We start from the raw sequence: 11,318 nt of genomic DNA on the forward strand, positions 1-11,318 counted from the left end.
AGGAAGCCACTGGTGATGAGCTGAATTAGAATGTGCATCATAGTTACGCATTTTGAAACCCTGTAATGACTCATCTATATGCCATTAAAAGTTTACACATCATAAATTTGTGTTTAGCTGCTTAAAAAGTGCCATGTTAAACACCCACAGAATCCTAAGCAAGCTAGGCCTTTCTCCTATTACTGTTGTATGCACTGACAGATAGGTCACTCAGGCATGAGTACGTAGGATGATACTCAGTGGTGAGTATGTAGGTGGAATCTCATCATTCCCTGCGTTTGGGATGGATGTTTTACAAGAGACACAAAATGGCTATTGAGAGAGCTTGTGGGTTGAATACAGTTGCCCTTGAAAAAGATGCATAGACATGAACCCCCATTACAAAATATTAATGTGGGGGGGGGATTCTCTTAGGTGTTCAAGGTGTTTTTAAAATTACTGATCATTGTTACTGTATAACCAGAGAGTTGTTAGGCACATAGTGTATCTGCAAAGGGCAGGATGTACAAAATGTCTCAACCACTGAAAAGCAAATAAAATTAAACTGCTTTCATGAAATCCACACAGAATATTATAGGCATTCTCAAATTGTTAGGAAGGAGACAAGTTTTGTCCTCAGCTACACAGTGGAATGGGGATTCAGCAGTCCCTTATTTGCTGATTCTCGTAACATTCCTGTACTCCTCTACCTTACTTGGATTTCTACCAGTTCCAGTTATCTTTCCACAAAATTGACCTTTTTTGTTAGTATTGTGGCTTATCTAAATCTTAGAAGTTAGGTCCTTTTTCTTGAGATTGGACATTAATTTAAATTGCATCAGCTCTAATCTTTCTAGAACAGATTTCAACTCCCAGTCAACTTGTGGAACTTATTGCCAAAGCTGTGAAGGCCAAAACTAACAGAGTTCAAAAATGAATTATTGTAGATATGTCTATAAATGACTATCTTCCATGAACTTATTAGCCAAGATGGCCTGGGATGTAACCCCATGCTCTGGATGTCCCTAGCCTCTGATTGCCGGAAGCTGGGAGTGGACAATGGGTTGGATCATTCAATGACTGCCTGTTTTGTTCATTCCTTCTGAAATACTTGGCGTTGGCCACTTTTGGAAAACAATATAATGTGCTAGATGGATCATTGGTATGACCCAGTATGGCTGATCTCACATTCTTATGAAGAGTCATTGGGTTTACTATCAGGTTGTTCATGCAGTCCTTACTCATGTCAGGAGGCCTTACTCACATAAGTAAATATAATGCATTTGGGCCCTAAGGTCCTGATCCTGAAATTGGCCCTGTGTGGGCTGACCCTTATGCCCTGGCTGAGTTAGCTACAGGATCAGGGTCTAAATTAGTAACCTGAGCAGACATGTTACTGAGTTTGGTTTCTTCCACACTGTTTTGCTTCCACAGCCAATGTAGATGGCTGCAATAAGAAACAAAAGCTCAGTTTGTTGGTGTGCATAGGTTTTTTATTTGTCTTCTGCAAGTCTCTCATTTATTTTTCCCAGGTCATGTTTGTCATTCTCATGGTCCATTTCCTTTGAAAGCAGCTGTCTGCTGTAGTGGGTTAAAAAATGTAATGTGAAAAGTGTGTGTTTTGAAGAGTTGTTTTCTCCCCTAGATAGCTTGCCCTGCAATTTTCATCTTTCTGGGCCTCCAACTATGTCTAGCCTACCAGTGCTCCTGTTAGAACTCAAAGCTGTGTGCCATAGCAGGCAGCATCCATCAGGAATTCCAAGGAGGCATGTCTGTGCTTTCCCAACTCATTTCACCATGACCCAAAAGCCGAGTTAGAAATCATCTTAAAAATAAGAAACCAGACCTGATCACTGTATTCAAAATGAATGTAAGGCTACTGTTGGCCCCTTACTTAAACTTAGTAGGGGGGTTTTAGTTGGCCATCTCTCAGTACCAAAAGAAAGGGGGAAGGGCTGATGAGAAATCAAGATCCTGAGACTGACAGTTCCCAGGGCCAGTGGGGAGAGGTCAGTGCTCCAGATGAGTCTGATTGACAAGGCAGGCAGGCTAATGAGGGAATCAGGAGCGGGGGGTCTCATCCTCTGCGTGAGCTGGAGCTGCCTGGCCAGAGGGGTTGAACTAAGGAGAGAGCAGAGCCAGCCAGAGAAGCAGCTCAGGGGCCAGCGCCATGTTGGGAGCAGAGGCAGGGGAGCAGGGCTGTGCTGGGAGCAGAGCCACAGCAGCAGGCCGAGGGGCCAGAGGAGCAACACAGGGAGCTGTGTTGGAGGCAGAGCAGCAGCAGCCCTGGAGCTGGAGCTGGAGTTGGAGTTGGGTGCGGTGAGCAGCTGGGGAGAGTGAGGGGGACCCTGGGCGGAGGGACCAGTGCAGGGAGACGCCTTGCAGGCTGGACTTGGAGGGGGATCATAATCCTGACGTGAGAGGGGGGTGACGCTGGGAAGAAGGGTCCTGCCACCTAGCTCCTGAGGGCGTGTGGCCACCGCCAGAGCAAGTGGCCGACCTGCTGCACGCCTGCAGTACAGCCAGGGCCTGAGCAGGAGGCCTGGGACTTGTGAGGAGCAGACTGAAGTTCCCTTACATTCCAGAGACGCTGGTTGTGATCTTCCCGGGCCACAGAGCAGGGCTAAATGTTTTCCTGTAACCTTTCCCATTTTTTCCTTATTTTTTAAAATTAGTTGCTGTTTAATAAATTGTATTTGCTTTGTACGTAATGATTAGTGCGTCAGGGAAGCGTGCAGAGCAGAGAGAGTACCCTGGAGTGGGGACGTACTAGCCTCTGTCCTAAGTGACCACAACAAGTTTGGGGGTTGAGCCCCAGGAATCCTGGGCCCCAGCCTTGTAGGGTTACAAGGATTTAGCCACACAGGAGAGTGGAAGGGGAGTCCTAGAGGTCAGGCAGGCCTCTGGGTAAAGGGAATGGGAGCGAGGACTTAGATCTTTTCACTAGCCATATCCACTGGGGTAGTGTATAAGCCAGGAAAGTTCCCCACAATAGTGGGACCTTTCCCTCGCTTACATGAAGTTTCCCAAGAACATAAGATCCATGGCTAAAATTCTCTGTTACATGGGTGTTTATATTAAAAAAAAAAAAAAAAAAAGGAAAAAACAACCACCCTGAAGTAATTTAATTGATTTCAGTGGGCATGTGCTGGACTTATACCAGTATTACCAAGATCAGAAGCTGGCTGTTTCTTATGCTGTTTACAAATTCTGGAATGCTAGGAACTTTTACATTGTTTTTATTAAAGTTGTATTGAATCATTCTTAGTATCTCCCCTTCCTGGATCAGTTCCAGTCTTTTTTTGAATATATATGGTTATTACTTTAGCATCCAGTATGTTTTACTTCATATTCATTTCTTTTGCACACATCAACCCACTCACATATTAGATCCAAATCTTTTTCATTTTTGCTTGTTGCTTGATTAAGCAGTGAGACACGACACGCTGCATGTTGTGACAGATACTGACAGGCCTCGGATGCATTGTGAGGCAAGAGGAGCAGCCAGGTTCCTCCAGAAGCCCAGAAGTACAGATACTCACCATGGTGTATGAATGTGATTGTAACATGTTTATGTATTGGAGAATATTTTTTTTAGTGTATGGCTAAAACAACTTTTTATTTTTTATATTTTTAGGTGGTAAATCCTTCTTGAATTCTGGGAGGAGTGAGTAAAATGCTTTGAATCATGATGTTAACTGTGGTTGTCTCAACTTTTAATATAACTGATATTAAGCAAGTCATGCCCTGCTTGTTCTTCTATTCATTTCTTTTGTCTATGAAGCTTAGTGACATTTTTATCTGCAGTATGTTCTTGCTCTTCTGACCCAGTTATTGCATACGGCAGTTGTTAGGGTTGCCAGGTGCCAGTTTTCGACAGAAACACCTGGTCAAAAAGGGACCCTGGCAGCTCTGGTCAGCTTCCTGGAAGCGGCAACATGTCCCTTGTCTCATAAGCGGAGCGACAGCCATGGGGGCTCTGCGTTCTGCCCCCCACCCCACCCTGAGTGCCAGCTCCACAGCTCCCATTGAGATCCGATGCCACTGGGCACTGTGGAGGTAGCGCCTGCGGGTGGAGGCAGTGTGCAGAGCCGCCTGGCCGCGCCTCTGCCTAGGAACTGAGGGACATGTTGCTGCTTCTGGGGAGCCGCCCGAGGTGAGCGCTGCCTGGAGCCTGCACTCCAAAACCCCTTGCTGCAGCCCTGAGCCCCCTCTCACTCTCAAACTCCCTCCCACACCCCTGCCTCAGCCCTGAGCCCCCCCTGCGCCCAAACTCCTTCCCGGAGCCTGCACCTCAAACCTCCTCCTGCACCCCTGCCCCAGCTCAGAACCCCCTACCACACTCCAAACCCCTCGGCCCCAGCCTGGGGCCCCCTCCTACACCCTAACCTCCTCATCCGCGGCCCCACCCCAGAGTCCGCACCCCCCAGCCGACACCCTCACCCCCTCCAGTGACCCTGCCCCAGCCGGGTGAAAATGAGTGAGTGAGGGTGGAGGAGAGCAAGCTACTGTGGGAGGGGGGATGGAGTGAGTGGGGTGTGAAGCCTCAGAGAAGAGGTGGGTCAGGGCCTTGGGGAAGGGGCGGGGCAAGGGTTTTCAGTTTTGTGCAATTAGAAAGTTGGCAACCCTACCAGGGGATGTGTACCTCTGGGGATGCACTGGGGTCTTCCAGGGGGTACATCCACTCATCTAGATATTTGCCTAGTTTTACAACACTCTACATAAGAAGCACTAACAAAGTCAGTATCAACTAAAATTTCATCCAGACAACGACTGGTTTACACTGCTCTATATACTATACACTGAAATGTAAGTACGATGTTTATATTCCAATTGATTTCTTTTATAATTATACGGTAAAATGAGAAAGTAAGCAATTTTTCAGTAATACTGTGTTGTGATACTTGTATTTTTATGTCTGATTTTGTAAGCAAGTAGTTTTTAAGTGAGGTGAAACTTGGGGTATGCAAGACAAATCAGACTCCTGAAAAGGGGTACAGTAGTCTGGAAAGGTTGAGAGCTACTGGTATACCGTAGTGGTCTTTGGGGAAAAAAATGCTAGTTTAACTTAAGACAACTAGAGAAGGGTAACTCAATGTTTCATGTGCCATGTGCTGGGAAATAACATGAGTATTCCATGTTCCTGAAACCAAATGGACTCTTTATTAAGAGAATATTTACAGAGGTGGCGCGGTTGCCATTCTAACCCTAGGCACAAAGCCTGGCTTCCTGGTGCCTCCTCCAAACTCTACCCTTTTGCAACCTGTGCTCCTCCCTCCTAGCTCCATGCAGGTTGCTATGCTTAGGGCTTGTCTAGACTTGCAGTAGGGCAACTGCACCTCTGCCGCTTTGTGAAGATGCTACCTATGCTGATCGCAGAGCTTCTCCCATCAGCGTAGGTACTTCAACTTCCTGAGAGGTGGTGACTATGTTGAAGGGAGAAGCCCTCCCATCAACATAGCGCTGTCTACCCTGAGACTTAATGTATAACTCTTTGCTCAAGGGTGTGGAAAATGCACACTCCTAAATTACCGTAGCTATACCGACACAAGTTTGTAGTGTAGACCAGGGCTGCTTATATGCAAAATTCCTCAGTATATGCAGGATGCCCTTGTATGTTCCTAGATCTACAATAGAAAATGTTTTGAATAGTGCAAATGCTCAGGTTTTCACACCGCAAATTCTTTAGTTATATGAGGCATTTGCCCTTTTAAAAAGTTGCCTATTGCTGTACTTTGCACAAGACTTTAAAAAGCTTTTAAAATGTTTTCTTTATTTAAAAAACAATGAATTGTTACTTCATAGAAATAGATAAAAGATGGGGGGGGAGAATTATAAATCTTACTACCAAGAATTTCGGATGATTGCTGAGTCACAGAGCCCTGAATGAATACTGAAGTCTTTCCAAACTTGCAATAAAAGCTTTAAAGTATACCACACCATCACATTTGGCTTATGTTTATGTGTGTTGCAATGTTTTCTCTCTCTTTTTTTTTTATCATATTTTTATAATTGTCTTTGCTTTTTCTCCCTTTCAGGTGATTCAGGGCTAACAACATTCCGTTGTCTGGTAGAAAGTGATTGATTTTTTTTTTTTTTTTTAATTTAAAGGGTAGGAAAAAGGAGGGGGGAAGATGGACCTGAAAATCTTGGGTAATAGCTCAGTGGCCATTTTGAGGCGAGCAGCAATTGCAGAAGATCCTTAATATAACTTTTACTGAGTTAGCTATTAGCTATTGAAATTCGGTTGTGGGAGGAATTTAGCAACCTCTTAAAGTGTAATATAAAGTCGGTTCATATAACTTTATACCAGGATTTTGACACACGTCTGTTTATGTGGTTGGCTTGCATAGCCATCTATGTGGTATAAACATACAATATGTGTGTAATATTATTCAGCATTATGATACCATGGGGAAGGATGTGTAATACTGAATGCAAATGCTACACATCAGGTTGCCCCATAAGTGTAGGTGGGGGAGTAATTGAGATGGTCTAAAAGAGACCCTAATTTATGCCACCGGTAGGAGAAAGTCAAAGTTGCTGGTATAAGAATGTGGTGGGCTAGATAGCAGAAGATGTAGCTGGTTGTAGTAATTGTTGAGATTTATGTAAGACCAATGAGAATTAATCCAGGAAGCTGCAGATAGGAGGAGGCGACTGATTTTATTGTTCCATCTCGAAAAAGTTCTTATAGGAATGACCAGTTTCCTACTATTGGGTCTGGAAGTGATGATAACCAATCATAGGCGGTCTAGACACCTGGAGAAAGTGGACCTACTCTTCATTAGAGTCCACTGGAAAGCCAGGAGACATTTAAGTAAATTCAGCCTCGGTTACATAGAGATGAAAACTGGAGCAATAAAGTGGGATGGGTAGATATGACAATGGCCTAGATTCTAGGATTGTAAATGGACTGACCAGTGGCATTAAGTGATGCATCTGATTATCTTCTAAGGGCATCAGAATCAGGAACCAGTGGGTTTGTGGCATGTGATATAGGTATGGTCATTCAGGTCCTATATGGTTTAGGCCAGTTTAATTTGTATAGTAGTTATCTGGATTTTATGAAGCCTTTCCATAGGAATTTTACTGTGTGCATTATGCTGACCAGACTGAGCTCTCCACATGCACAAAGGCTTAGTACACGAGACATAATAGCGGGCAACTCTCAAGTTACATAAGTGTCCTCTGAACTACGTGAAAGTATATGCCTGACAGTACAAGAAAAACTCAAGTTAATTCTGTGCTCATGTGAGCCCATGTATGACTCCTACTATCTAGATAGGACCCCATCCATGTACATGGTGGGCAGAATTTGTCCCCAGATAAACTGTATTGTCTTGCTTAGAACATACAGTAATAGATCTTAAGGTCAGAAGGGAGCATTATGATTGTCTCATCTGACTTCCTGCGTAAGACAGGCCATAGACTTTCACTTAGTATTTCTTGCATTTAACTGAACAACTTTTATCTGAAAGCTGTTCAATCTCAATTTAAAGATTTGAAAGGGTGGAGAATTTACCACATCCCTTTGGTAATCTGTTCCCATGAAGTGCCTGGGAATTAATGCAAACCTATGTATGCACATAACTGCTATGAACGGATTGAGTTGATTTGTTGCAAACATAGCACAAAAATTTTCTACTAACTGCACCCCTGTCAGAAGTGTACCATAATGTTGTACCTATCTTGTTGGCTTTCATGACAGTGTTTCATATGGCTCTCCTTAAACCATGCTGAGGTTTTGGCGCACACATTCCTGTAGCCTTCCATATGCATTTTGGGGGAAATCAAAAATATTTGAAGGGAATTACATGTTTGAGGAATTAGGAATGATGTGCTACATCATTCCGGAGCAGAATCCTGCGCAACAGATGGCAAAACTTGTGCTAAGTGCCGGAAAAAAAAGCTGCAAACCAAACTATAAGTCTTTTAATTAAAATAAAAGATTAAATCAACAAAGGATTACAATAGGTGGTTAAATCCTATGGCTAAATAGAACTTGCTTTGTTCTCATTTTCTGATGTGTGAAAAGAGACTTTTTACAGGGCAAACAAGGAATCCTGAATATATGGTATTAAAATTCTAGCAGCAAATTAAGTGTTAGTGAGCACTTCATGATTGGCATATGCAGCTTAACACTTTCAAATGGATAAAAAGCAGATCTAGAAACATTGGATTCAGGTATTCATGTGAAATTTGTCTGACTATTTTTACTAGATGTGAAACAAATAATTTTTTGGGGGGGACTCAGAATTTAAGATACCTCTGATACTCTTTCTTGCACCCATTAGAGGGTACAAATGTGCTTGTTATCTAGTAGTTAAAGGCAGAGTAATGGTCTCTAGGTTCTCTTAGCGGTTCTGCCATTGACTCATGGTGTGATTTTTTTTTTTTGGTTTAATCATGTATGTGTGCCTCAGTTTCCTCATTTGTAAAGTGGGTATAAAATAATTGCTCATCTCAGAGAGATGTTGTGAAGGAAACTTAATATTTGTAAGCACTCTGAAACACTCACACATCCATGTACTGGAGAAGGCTTCTGGGAGGTTCTGCCATCAAATTAAGGGAGACCTAGGGAGATTTCCCTTCCTCTGATGGAGCTTCCCCTCACCCAGTCTGGATACTGCTAAATCATATCTGCTGGAGATTATCACTGGTCCCTTCTGGACACTTCTGAAGACTGAAGCCTACATTTTCAAAAAGGCTAGTGATTTTTGGGTTCTTCAATTTTTGGATGCCCAACTTGAGACACCCAAAACAGGCCTTGTTTTCAAAGCTTGGGTGCTCAACACTTTTTGAAAATGAGGCCCTCTACTGTGTCTTGGGATAGGCACTCCAAATCACTAGTCACTTTTGGAAGCTGAGGCCCAAATATTTTGTACTTGGACAGGATCGCATTGCACCAAATGGCAGGTTTTTTTTTTAAATATCCTTGGAAGGAATGGTCCCTCTCACCACTGTGGATTTGCACTACAGGATATTCACTCCCCTTTGCCAAATACATTGTAAATTATACAGCTGAAGCACTTTGCCATTAGGGTGACCAGATAGAAAGTGTGAAAAATTGGGACAGGGGGTAGGAGGTAATAGGTGCCTAAATAAGAAAAAGCCTGGAATATTGGGACTGTCCATGTAAAATCGGGACATCTGGTTACCCTATTTGCCGTATTCCTAATATGCTCAGTGGATCAAATCAATGCCAACTTTCCCATTGACTTCAGTGGGGCCATCATTTAACCCCAAATATTTGTCAGGAACAAAGAAGCATTTCCAGCCAATGCACTTGATCCGAAGCTGCCAAGTGGTGCTGCCTCTCCTCTTGTGCATATGAGATAGCAGTTTTGTTTAAACAACAACAAAAAAAATAGACTAGAGCTTCCATTCCCTCTTTTCTCCTGTCTGTGAGCAACGGGACCAGTACAAAGGATTGGGGCGGAGCCTTATTAAAATAGTGACAGACCATCACTAGCATTATGTAAGGTCAATAGAACATTTATCTAGCAATTTATTTTTTGTTTCCACAATCATCCTATTTATAAAGGAGTGAAGCCAGCTTTCTGTTTGGTAATGAATTAATATCAATATGCAACATTTGATGTAAAAAGGTTAAGTGGGAACCAAAAAAGTAACTCTTGTAAGGTATGAAAAATAAGGGGCTAGTTCTGGATCTGTCTCTCTCTCACAAACTATAAATAGGTGCACTGTCAGCAAGTCATAGGTGTATAGAAAATAAGGGGGAAATCATGTAACTATGAGAGAGACTAACGATCGGAGTCCAAAATACCTTTGTCCAAGGGTGTGTTTGTGCATCTGTTACTGTTTATATTTGGTTGTTTGTTAGTTTCAGTGGTAAACAAGCAGGTACACAAACCTGCATGCATTCCTTTGCTTATATTCCCCCCTCCTCCATTATGGTCAGTGAAACATATACAGAGTGAATATACGTAGCTAATCTTCTGTGTATGTAGAATAAGGGCATGGAGCTGCCAACTATTACTACTGGGACTTATTTTACTAAGTGCTATTTATGGTAGGATTTGTAGGACCATGCCCTAAAGGCATTTCCAACACTACATAATTACTTTGGAATAATTACCACTCATTCCAGTGATGTTTGACTTTCAATATTTGTGAAAAATTGTCTTGTGCATGTCGCTTATGACTAGAACTGTTGAGGAAATTATTCTTTTCCCCTGTGAAAATTACATTTCAATGAGATTGTGACCAAACCCCTGGCATTTTGAAGATGATTTTCCAAAGCAAAACTTTTCCAATTTTTGACCCAAAACCTGACCACTTTCAGCATCACTGGATGTATTTTCACCAAACATTTTCCCTTTTCCAACCCCCTCCCTCAACCCTCCATTTAAACAGAAGATATTTGGCCATCTTACTTATAACTTTTGTGGCTCTTTCTATGTGCAATGCCTTTAGATTTCTAAAGCATCTACCAGGCTGCCACTAGTGAGGCAGAACTGGTGTGGCAAGACACAGAGGTGAGACTGGTTTCAGAGTAACAGCCGTGTTAGTCTGTATTCGCAAAAAGAAAAGGAGTACTTGTGGCACCTTAGAGACTAACCAATTTATTTGAGCATGAGCTTTCGTGAGCTACAGCTCACTTCATCGGATGCATACCGTGGAAACTGCAGCAGACTTTATATATACACAGAGAATATGAAACAATACCTCCTCCCACCCCACTGTCCTGCTGGTAATAGCTTATCTAAAGTGATCATCAGGTGGGCCATTTCCAGCACAAATCCAGGTTTTCTCACCCTCCACCCCCCCACACAAATTCACTCTCCTGCTGGTGCTAGCCCATCCAAAGTGACAACTCTTTACATAATCAAGTCGGGCTATTTCCTGCACAAATCCAGGTTTTCTCACATCCCCCCCACCCCCATACACACACAAACTCACTCTCCTGCTGGTAATAGCTCATCTAAACTGACCACTCTCCAAGTTTAAATCCAAGTTAAACCAGAACATCTGGGGCGGGGGGTAGGAAAAAACAAGAGGAAACAGGCTACCTTGCATAATGACTTAGCCACTCCCAGTCTCTATTTAAGCCTAAATTAATAGTATCCAATTTGCAAATGAATTCCAATTCAGCAGTTTCTCGCTGGAGTCTGGATTTGAAGTTTTTTTGTTTTAAGATAGCAACCTTCATGTCTGTGATTGCGTGACCAGAGAGATTGAAGTGTTCTCCGACTGGTTTATGAATGTTATAATTCTTGACATCTGATTTGTGTCCATTTATTCTTTTACGTAGAGACTGACCAGTTTGACCAATGTACATGGCAGAGGGGCATTGCTGGCACATGATGGCATAT

This window comes from Caretta caretta, chromosome 11, assembly GCF_965140235.1.
Source record: "Caretta caretta isolate rCarCar2 chromosome 11, rCarCar1.hap1, whole genome shotgun sequence".
In the NCBI taxonomy this organism is placed as follows: Eukaryota; Metazoa; Chordata; order Testudines; family Cheloniidae; genus Caretta; species Caretta caretta.